At 47.8% G+C, this 10,070-nt stretch overlaps 1 long non-coding RNA gene across 1 annotated transcript; it reads left to right on the forward strand.

Moving 5' to 3' along the window:
• Window positions 1–3,327: 3,327 nt before the first annotated feature.
• On the forward strand, window positions 3,328–9,802 carry LOC147123989 (uncharacterized). Its single transcript, XR_015074976.1, has 2 exons — window positions 3,328–4,053; window positions 5,362–9,802. It is a non-coding gene; the product is annotated as an uncharacterized LOC147123989 (long non-coding RNA).
• Window positions 9,803–10,070: the final 268 nt, after the last annotated feature.

Below are 10,070 nucleotides of genomic sequence, written 5' to 3' on the forward strand. Positions count from 1 at the left end.
ATTCAGTCTTTGAACACTTAAGTACAATGCATTGTGCAGTCAGCAGTGAACAAGCGGCGTTAGCCGTTCATTACACTTACCCACAGACTTTCTGTGGGCTTTTGCACTAGAATGTACGTTATTAGAGAGCCAAAACAGCGCCATGTCCTCTACAGGGGATCTGGGACCGGTGTGAACAGGGAAAGCAACTGTGCATCTCCTTAACTAATCAGAGGGAGAGAAAGATGGGATTAAGAGAGAGAGCTAAAGAAACAAAGAAAAAGTTAAAGTAAAATGTACTTAACTTTTTTAATATCGCCAACAATAATTGAAGGAATGAGGCTCCACACTTGTGAAAGTTAATTTTCAGGGCCAGAGAGGCTGTTTGGCAGTAATTAAGACTTACCGCCCCGTTAAAAAATTACTTACACTGGAATGGACAAATCCTAACCTTTTCTGGCGTGTTTTGTGGGTATCTATCACATAAGTACCACAACTTCACGGGCTTCTATGTGTTTGAATGGCGAGTCTCTGGGGAGATACCGGTGTATCGAAGCTTCTGGAGGAGTAAGGCAACTCGGGCAGAAACCTCCTGATTTCCACATTTAATTGCGCATGTTGGAAGTTGCTGTCCAATTTACTCCTTAATAGCAGTTATTTCTACAGCAAAATCCGGGTCAATATTATCCTTTTCCAGGGCTGTAACACTTTCTTTGATCAATACTGCCACCCTCTCTCCTTTTTTTGTCCTTCCCTATTTCTCCTGAATACAGTGTCGCTAGGAATGTTAAGTTCCCATTCCTCCCCTTGTTTGAGCCAGGTCTCCGTTAATGCCACTTTAGCATATTCCCATGTGGCAACTTGTGCCTGCAGATTACCAATGCATTGCTGGTCATCTTCCAGAACTCGATAGACTCTGGAACAGTACCCATGGATTGGAGGGTAGCTAATGTTACCCCACTATTCAAAAAAGGTGGTAGAGAAAAAGCAGGGAATTATAGACCGGTAAGCCTGACATCGGTAGTGGGGAAAATGCTAGAGTCCATTATAAAAGATGTAATAGCAGAGCACTTGGAGAGCAGTGACGGGATCGGACAAAGTCAACATGGATTTACAAAGGGTAAATCGTGCTTGACTAATCTACTGGAATTTTTTGAGGATGTAACTGGTAGAATAGATAAGGGAGAACCAGTGGATGTGGTGTATTTGGACTTTCAGAAGACTTTCGATAAAGTCCCGCATAAGAGATTAGCTTGCAAAATTAAGGCACATGGGATTGGGGGCAAGGTATTGACTTGGATAGAGAACTGGTTGGCAGATAGAAAGCAAAGAGTTGGAATAAACGGGTCGTTTTCCGAGTGGCAGGCAGTGACTAGTGGGGTACCGCAAGGATCGGTCCTAGGACCCCAGCTGTTCACAATATATATTAATGATCTGGACGAGGGAATTGGATGTAGTATCTCCAAATTTGCAGACGACACAAAGCTGGGTGGGAGGGTATGCTGTGAGGAGGATGTCGTGAAACTCCAGTACGATTTGGACAGGTTGGCTGATTGGGCAGAAACATGGCAAATGCACTATAATATGGATAAATGTGAGGTTATCCACTTTGGTGGCAAAAACAGGAAGGCAGATTATTATTTGAATGGCAATAGATTGGGAGAAGGGGAAGTGCAAAGAGACCTGGGTGATCTTCTGCACCAGTCGCTGAAGGTAAGCATGCAGGTGCAGCAGGCGGTTAAGAAGGCAAATGGTATGTTGGCCTTCGTATCAAGAGGGTTCGAGTACAGGAACAAGGATGTCTTGCTGCAGTTGTACAGGGCCTTGGTGAGACCGCACCTTGAGTATTGTGTGCAGTTTTGGTCGCCTTATCTGAGGAAGGATGTTCTTGCCATGGAAGGAGTGCAGCAGGAATGACGTATGAGGAGAGATTGTGTCAATTGGGCTTGTACTCACTGGAGTTTAGAAGATTGAGAGGGGATCTCATCGAAACCTATAAAATTCTGTCAGGCCTGGACAGACTAGATGCAGGAAGGATGTTCCCGATGGCCGGGGAGTCCAGAAATAGGGGTCATAGTCTAAGGATAAGGGGTAAGCCATTTAGGACTGAGATGAGGAGGAGTTTCTCCACCCAGAGAGTGGTGAACCTGTGGAAGTCTCTGCCACATAGGGCGGTGGAGGCCAGTTCATTAAATATATTCAAGAAGGAGTTGGATATATTTCTTAAGGCTAAGGGGATCAAGGGATATGGGGAGAAGGCAGGGACAGGGTACTGAATTTGGATGATCAGCCATGATCTCATTGAATGGCGGAGCAGGCTCGAGGGGCCGAATGGCCTACTCCTGCTCCTATCTTCTATGTTTCTATGTTATCTGCCACATTCTGCATTTACACACATGCATTCCAAACCCCCTTAGTCTGATTTTATTTCTCCGCTGTCTGATCCCTCCTATTTCTGTACTCCTGTGGCATTCCTGAGAATGACCATTTAGTGTCAAATTAGTGCCAATTTTGTGCTGTGGGTCCATCGCCACTAAAAACTGGGTCAAAATGGAGAAACTCATTTTACATAGAACCCTTACAGCCAGCAGAAAGGGGAGACTCTCATTGCATTAGTGTGGGTTAGATTCAAACTATGTCCCAGAGGGGAAAGGACAGTATTTAAACCCCAGCAACATAATCATATAGGAAAATGCATGAGCTTGTGAAACATAGAAACATAGAAGATAGGAGCAGGAGTAGGCCATTCGGCCCCTCGAGCCTGATCCGCCATTCAATGCGATCATGGCTGATCATCCAAATTCAGTACCCTGTCCCTGCCTTCTCCCCATATCCCTTGATCCCTTTAGCCTTAAGAAATATATCTTACTCCTTCTTGAATATATTTAATGAATTGGTCTCTACTGCCTTCTGTGGTAGAGAATTCCACAGGTTCACCACTCTCTGGGTGAAGAAATTCCTCCTCATCTCAGTCCTAAATGGTAGTCAATGAGTGTCAGCATGGATTTGTGAAGGGCCGGTCATGTCTGACTGATCTAATAACGTTTCGGAGGAGGTCAGTAACATGGACAAGGGAGTGTCTCTGGATCTTGTATGTGTGGACTTCCAGAGGGTTAAATTATGAGGACAGGTTGCACAGACTGGGCTTGTATTCCCTCAAGTATAGAATATTAAACGGTGATATAATTGAGGTGTTAAAGATGTTCAAAGAGTTGGTAGGGTAGATCGATAAAAACTATTTCCTCTGGCGGGGAAACCGAGAACAAAGGGGCATGAGCTTAAAATTAGAGTTAGCCTGGTCAGGGATGTGATGTCAGGAAGCACTTCTTCTCCCAAGGGCTAGCGGAATTGAGGCTGGGGGTCAATTGAAAACTTTAGAAATGAGATTGATAGATTTTTGTTAGGCAAGAGTTTTAAGGGATGTGGAACCAAGCCGGGGAAATGGAGTTAACATACAGGTCAGCCATGCTTGAATTGAATGGCAGAACAGACTCGAGGGGCTGAAAGGCCTCCTCCTGTTCTTAAGTTGATCAAGAGATATCAATCAAAGACAGGTAAATGGATTTGAGGTGCAGAGCAGCCATGGTCTAATTGAATGCTGGAGCAGCCTCGAGGGGCTGAATGGCCGACTCCTGTTGCTTTAAATGTATGCAATTGCTTAACATAATTGGTAGAAGGCAAACAATCCCATCACTGCCCATCGCCCACGCACCCTGTGCTCTGGGTCATAACCACATGGAAACCTGTTATTGCTTTCTAGCGAAACAAGTATAGTTTCAAGGTGAGGCCACTTTGATTGGACGGGTCAAACCGTGACATCACAGAGTAAGCCCCACCCTCACACTGAGATGAGACATCACAATAGCTTTGTAAAGTAGATAAATATGAGCCAGGAGGAGATATAAACAGTTTGTGAATGCAAGGGAGCTGCACTGAGTCTGACGAACTGGCTGGTCTGTCTAAGACTGAATGCGGTCGGCTCGAACGCCTGAACAGCTTTGCTCTGTGAAGACAACACGAACAATTGAAACATCATCAACCAGCGGCTTGGACAGAATTCGTGAACTTTGAAAGGTTTGTCTTTCTGGGATGGCAGGAATGGACGTATGAGGAGAGATTGGGTCGATTGGGCTTATATTCGCTGGAGTTTAGAAGAATGAGGGGATCTCATTGAAACTTATAAAATTCTAACAGGACTAGACAGACTAGATGCAGGAAGGATGTTCCTGATGGTTGGGGAGTCCAGAACCAGGGGTCACCGTCTAAGGATAAGGGGCAAGCCATTTAGGACAGAGATGAGGAGGAATTTCTTCACCCAGAGAGTGGTGAACCTGTGGAATTCTCTACCACAGAAGGCAGTTGAGGCCAATTCATTAAATATATTCAAGGAGTTGGATATATTTCTTGAGGCTAAAGGGATCAAGGGATATGGGGAGAAAGCAGGGACAGGGTACTGAATTTGGATGATCAGCCATGATCTCATTAAATGGCGGAGCAGGCTCGAGGGGCCGAATGGCCTACTCCTGCTCCTATCTTCTATGTTTCTATGTCTTTACCTGTTTATCTTGTATTATTAGTGAAAGTCATAATGAGCAATATGAACAGTTTATCAGATACAGTAATATTGATGCACAGTCAGGTGGAATAGTTCAGTTTGTTATTGGTAGTTCTTCCATAGCGTTGCTCATAGGTAGTCTGGGTCCCGGAGCCTGGTTACTGATGGTTACTGAGCCCCACTCCTCACTGACCGGCTCCTCCCAGTCCTGGAGTTTAATGCTCACTCCCTGATCTGTAAATGTAGACAACTATTTACTGACTGTGACTAACTGTGTTTGGAGCTGTACTTCCAGCTTGTATCATTCCCCGTGAAAGTCAGAGTCAGTTACAGCAAAATCCGTGCAGATATAAAGTCTCAAATCCTGGAAACTGAAAGCAGGTCAGTACATGCTGGTTGTTCTGATCAACTTGTCCTGGACACGGGGATAGTCTGTGGGACAGCTCAGCCCGACCATTTAAAAAGTCAAGAGCGTCCCTCTTGAAACCAGTGATTGGTATTGAATGAACGGGTCTAAATAAGAGGAGAGGCTGACAGGGAGAGAGAACAACTGAATAATCAGTTTCTCAAAGTGTTCACCAGTACTGAGAGCTCAGGGTTAAGACTCGAAGAATGTACTCCTGGGCAGTAATGCCACTGGAGCTGCCTTGACCGAGCTTGGTACCTGCCCACACAGCTCGACGCTGGCCCAGGTGTTGACTTTTTAAAGGGAATTTGACAAATCCTTTTACAGGTTATATGGTTTACTATACGAGGGGAACGATAAAATGCTGGTCGTTGTCCTTGTTGCAATCCAGTGATTTTTGTCATTTCTTCTTCTGCCACAGGTACAGGTTGGTGTCAGGACGAGTGAGAGGAAATGGACGGTTTCATCAAACTACCAACAGACTAAAGTTGTCAGTAACAAAACCACAAAGACAACTGGATCACACATCCTGACCAAAATCACATCAATGCCAGCAGAGATACCACAAAGGAGGAAACAGCAACATTGAAATACCCCTCAACCCATCTTTCCTCTTCCCATCCATTTCTTTAGTGTCAACTGTACATCTTCTAATTTCTTTCTTTGACGGCCAATAACATCCATTTAAACTCGCAGCCAATGATTGGAGATGGTGTTAAACCAACTCTTTCCCTTCTGGCACGTTTCTTTCCCATTTAAAATTTTTTCCCACGGCCCCTCTCCCTCATCCCTAGTTCTCCCCTGGGCTGGACCTTCATGTCCAGCCCTCAGGTGCCCGCATCGGCATCAAGCACCAACCCTGCTCCAACTCCAGGCTCAGTTCGGCATTGCTCGAGGTTAACTGCACTGGCACTGGATAGGGCCCAGTCCATACAGTCATCTCCGACCGATGTCGACCGGTGGTCCAAGTGTTGGGACTGAACAGGAAAGTCTCAAGGGTGGACGCTCCGGTTGTTGCCTCGATGGTGTGGAATGGGATGAGCTGGTTAAAGCCAATCCATCCCAGTCAACTACATCGGGTGAAACCCCGGTACCACTTGTACTGAGGCCTCCCAGGATAGAGGAAGAGTCCTCCTCTGGCACCAGCTGGTTCGGAGGTGTCCGTGCCTACTGGTGCCAGAATCAGGCTGGTTCCCCCAAGCGCCACCAGCTACTGTTGGTGTGTCCTTCCCCAGAGGCATCCGTCCCCTCTGGTGACACCAACGCAGCCCCGGGACATTAGTCTCCAGTTGGCGCCAGCTCATTTGGGGGCACCACCCTCAGTGGACTCGACCCTACACAGGGTCACCTATGCTGCGGGTGATGTCCACTTTGGTGAGTGCAGCTGCAGATCTCTATTTATAGATCTGTGGCTCCCACCCACCACTGTGGACCCACCTTCAGCCACTCCCTACGACACTCGAGAGGCACTCCCAGGGAGGGTGCGTGCGCTCCAGAAACCAAACTGGGAGCCTGAGTTGACCACGGATTCCGTGCGTTGAGGTTTTTCCATGTATTCAAAACAAGGGTGACTTCGAGTCTGAAACTGTGAGTTCCGGAAGTCCCATCACTTGTGGGGGTTGAGTCTTTACCTGGGGTCTTGCAAAGGCCTCAGGCATCGACCTTTGTTGGATTCCCCCTCCCAATTTCCAAGGCGGTTTGGGCGGACTTGATAGGCGCGCCCCAGTTATGGCCAAGGTAGAGAGCCCCGCCACTCTGCCTCACAACTTAAGGTTCGCTGGTACATCTGGTGAACTTCAGTCGTGAAAGCCTCAGAAGGAAGGGAACTGCCCAGGAAACTAGTCCTGTTCCACCCACCAGAATCCAATTGGTGGGACATGTGGGTCTGGCAGACCTTCCTGCAGGGTTTGGCGCATATCCTGAATTCCCTGCCATCAAATCCACTGGGGCTGGCTTCACTGACCAGTATGTGAGTTGAGGGAGCAATCCCTGCCAGAGAGGACCACCTTCAGAGAGCATCTGCTGCAGCAGCAGACTGTGTGGGTGCTCTCAATGTAGGAGCAGAATCTATCGTCCAGTGGATCTTGCATCGCCACTTAGTTTGTCCTCACACCTTGGGGATCCTTCAGGTTCTGCAGATGCCCATTGGTGCTGAGGGCTTCTTTGGCGAGCAAGTGGAGGATCTGCTGTAGCAGAACGTTCAGGCATTCCCGAATTGACACACAAGGGTGGGGGGGCACTGCTCACTTTGTAGCTTAGCCCACCCCATCTATAGGCCCATTCCACTCGCCAACACCAGTCCACTCACCATCACCAATCCATTCACCACCACCATCCACTCACCACCACCAATCCATTCACCCCCACCAGCCTATTCAAGGCCTTATCCGGAGCACAATGTCCTTTGTATCTTGCTAGCCCGTCATTCCAGATTAGGACCTGGAATGCAGGTAGCTCACAAGTAACATTCGAGACCCTGTCCAGCTCCACCTCCCCCAGCAGTGATCATGCCTGGATAGCCCACCTCAGAGTTGTGTGGGTGGGCTATTTCCAGTACTTCCCTGTGGAAGTGGATCACTCTGGATGTTTGGTTTGTCCATCAGAAGAATCATCTACGAGTGGGCATACTGGCAGGTCTTCTACCATCCACATTGAGAGCGAGTGATCGTCACCCAGAAGGCTCAACTGTTGGGGGTATTTCTCCAGTTGAGCCTTCTGGATGACCATCACTCTGCCAGTAATGTATCCACAGGTCTCCTTTGTCGCAGCATCTGAACTAGAGCTGGTGGTCCTGGGAGCACAGTGTTCTCCATACATTGGTGCTACAGCCATCAGGCTCTTCAGCTAATGCTTTGACATATGGGTGGGAGCCACATTCAGGATGAATGGTCTTCTCGGCCAGTGATTTCACTTGGCATTTCAACAGGCTCGGGGTGTGAACGGTATAATAGGACATCTCCACTTTCAGACTCGGTGCAGGGTAAGTCAGTGTGTCTGCAGACAGACAATATGACAAGGGTCCGGTAAGTCAACAAACAGGGTGGGACCCTCCTTCCTGGGTCCCTCTGTCAAGATGACGCGTTGCTTCCCATTGGTGCTTGAACAACGGGGTGACACTCTTGGTGCCACATTTGGCCCGGGGAGGACAACACAGCAGTCGGCACACTCAGCTGCTCTGTAGTCCACCCTAACTAGTGGATGATCCACACTGAGGTAGTCCAGAACATCTTCAGGACTTGGGGGGTTTACCAGGTCGATCGACTTGCTCGCATCACCGGATAATCACCAATCTGCTGGAGGACCTCAGGCAGTCAGGGCGGAGGCCCGACAGTCTTTCGTGCTTTTGTTTCTGGATTCTGTTGCTCAGGGTTGCCTGATCTCCAGGATGCTCCAGGAAATTGCAGCAGGTGGTGGTTCTGGTTAACCCTTTAGTTACCTCACAAACCGTGATTCAGGGACACCCGGGTATTGAATACACACTTTGATTTCAGGAGCCCACGGGAGAAATCCAAGTCATTTTTAGAGTATAGAGGACCCTACCTTTTTTAGGGAATTTTTCATTCTGACATCCTCCATACACTGCTGGACACTGTCCAACTGGTACTCAGGGTGAGGAGGGCGGACCGTACCTGCAAGCGAACAGACTCTCCGGCTCCCAGGACAAATAGATCAAAGTGGGTGTTATTCACGGGCGCCAGCGCCAGATCCAAACAGTAAGCTGAACCGTCAGGATCTGGATTTGGATCTTGCCAGCTTCTGATTGATGGCCTGGCAGTTGAGATGGAATGCCCGTCAGATTAGGGTATACCAGCAGTGTGGCACTCCTGGGTAATGCTCACTTTATTGTGTCTGTCTTGGTCATTTAAGCCTCTGTTCCCATACAAGTACCTCCACCTTCCTCGTCCTCAGTACTACTTGGTTAGTCGCCAGCAGTGTGTGCAGAATGCCTGAATGAAGATCACAGCTCCCTTGTCAGCTGTTCCCATGTCAGCTGCTCCCTTGTAAGCTCCTCTTCATTCTTCAAGTGACGCGGCATTTGCCACCCACCTGGTTGTCTCTTGGGTCTAGTGGGGAGTGTTGGTATGTCTTTTCCTCGTTCTGGGTTGTCTTTGGGTGTCAACAAACTGGGTTCTGGGGTGTGCTAAAAGTTAACACTGCATGGGAGTCGGGGAGGGAGGGGAAAAACAAGTGGGTTTGTCCTTCAAAGTTAGGACGTCTTAACAATATGTCTTAACAGGGAAGGTCACGCCTTAAGAGATTTTCCCCAGGCAAATTGTGCCGATGCATCCCGGTAATTTGATCCACGTTCCACCCCCAATTCGGCCTGTCAATGTTTAGGAACGGATGTTCCCAGCAAATTAAACGGTGTCACAGTTAACACTTTAAAGAAAAGATTGGGGACAGTTTTCGTTCAACCTGGAACGACAGAAGTGGGAACTCTAGACAACCTGCCAACCAGTTTCTCGTCATCGCTGAATATTGGGTTTGTGACTGCTGCTACAGAACTAGACTGGAGATTGTTGAATACCAGGCTCCCGGGGATTGTGTTCAATTGATGTTAGCAGAGTTGAAGTGAGAAAGTAATTGTCTTAGAATATTTGGGCCATAATGATCTCCTGGAGTAGTTTCGATCGCCTAAGGGGGTTGGAGAGGAATTTCCCAGATTTTTTTCCCAAATTGGCCTGGGTTTTTATGTCTGGTTTTTCGCCTCTCCCAGGAGATCACATGGTGGGGGGCTCCATATATTGCGATGGACAAGGCTGGATGGACCAGAGAGTCTTTTCGTGTACAAGTCATCTTTCAATAACTGAAATGTGAGAAGTTTAACATCTGAAAATAAACGTGGATTGAAAATGAACAAACTTACTGTGTGTCTCCTGATTTGTGCACGGATCATTGAAGGGAACAGAAAGGGGAAGAGATGAGTTCTGATTGTCCCTGGGCTCAGTTACTGACTGGGTGAACTCTTTGAGCCACACACTAGGCTGGACCCAGATTGATTCCCCAGTCTGCACATACAAACATACAAAAAGACATACAAAAGCAGATGAAGACTATCAGGCCCATTAAGCTCACCCCATCCAGTAGACAGTAGGGCCGCACATGCTGCCGTCCCACCTACCAGTTACG

This window comes from Somniosus microcephalus, chromosome 1 (genome assembly GCF_052327205.1).
Source record: "Somniosus microcephalus isolate GS21.2 chromosome 1, FLI_Smic_1.0, whole genome shotgun sequence".
NCBI classification, from domain to species: Eukaryota; Metazoa; Chordata; class Chondrichthyes; order Squaliformes; family Somniosidae; genus Somniosus; species Somniosus microcephalus.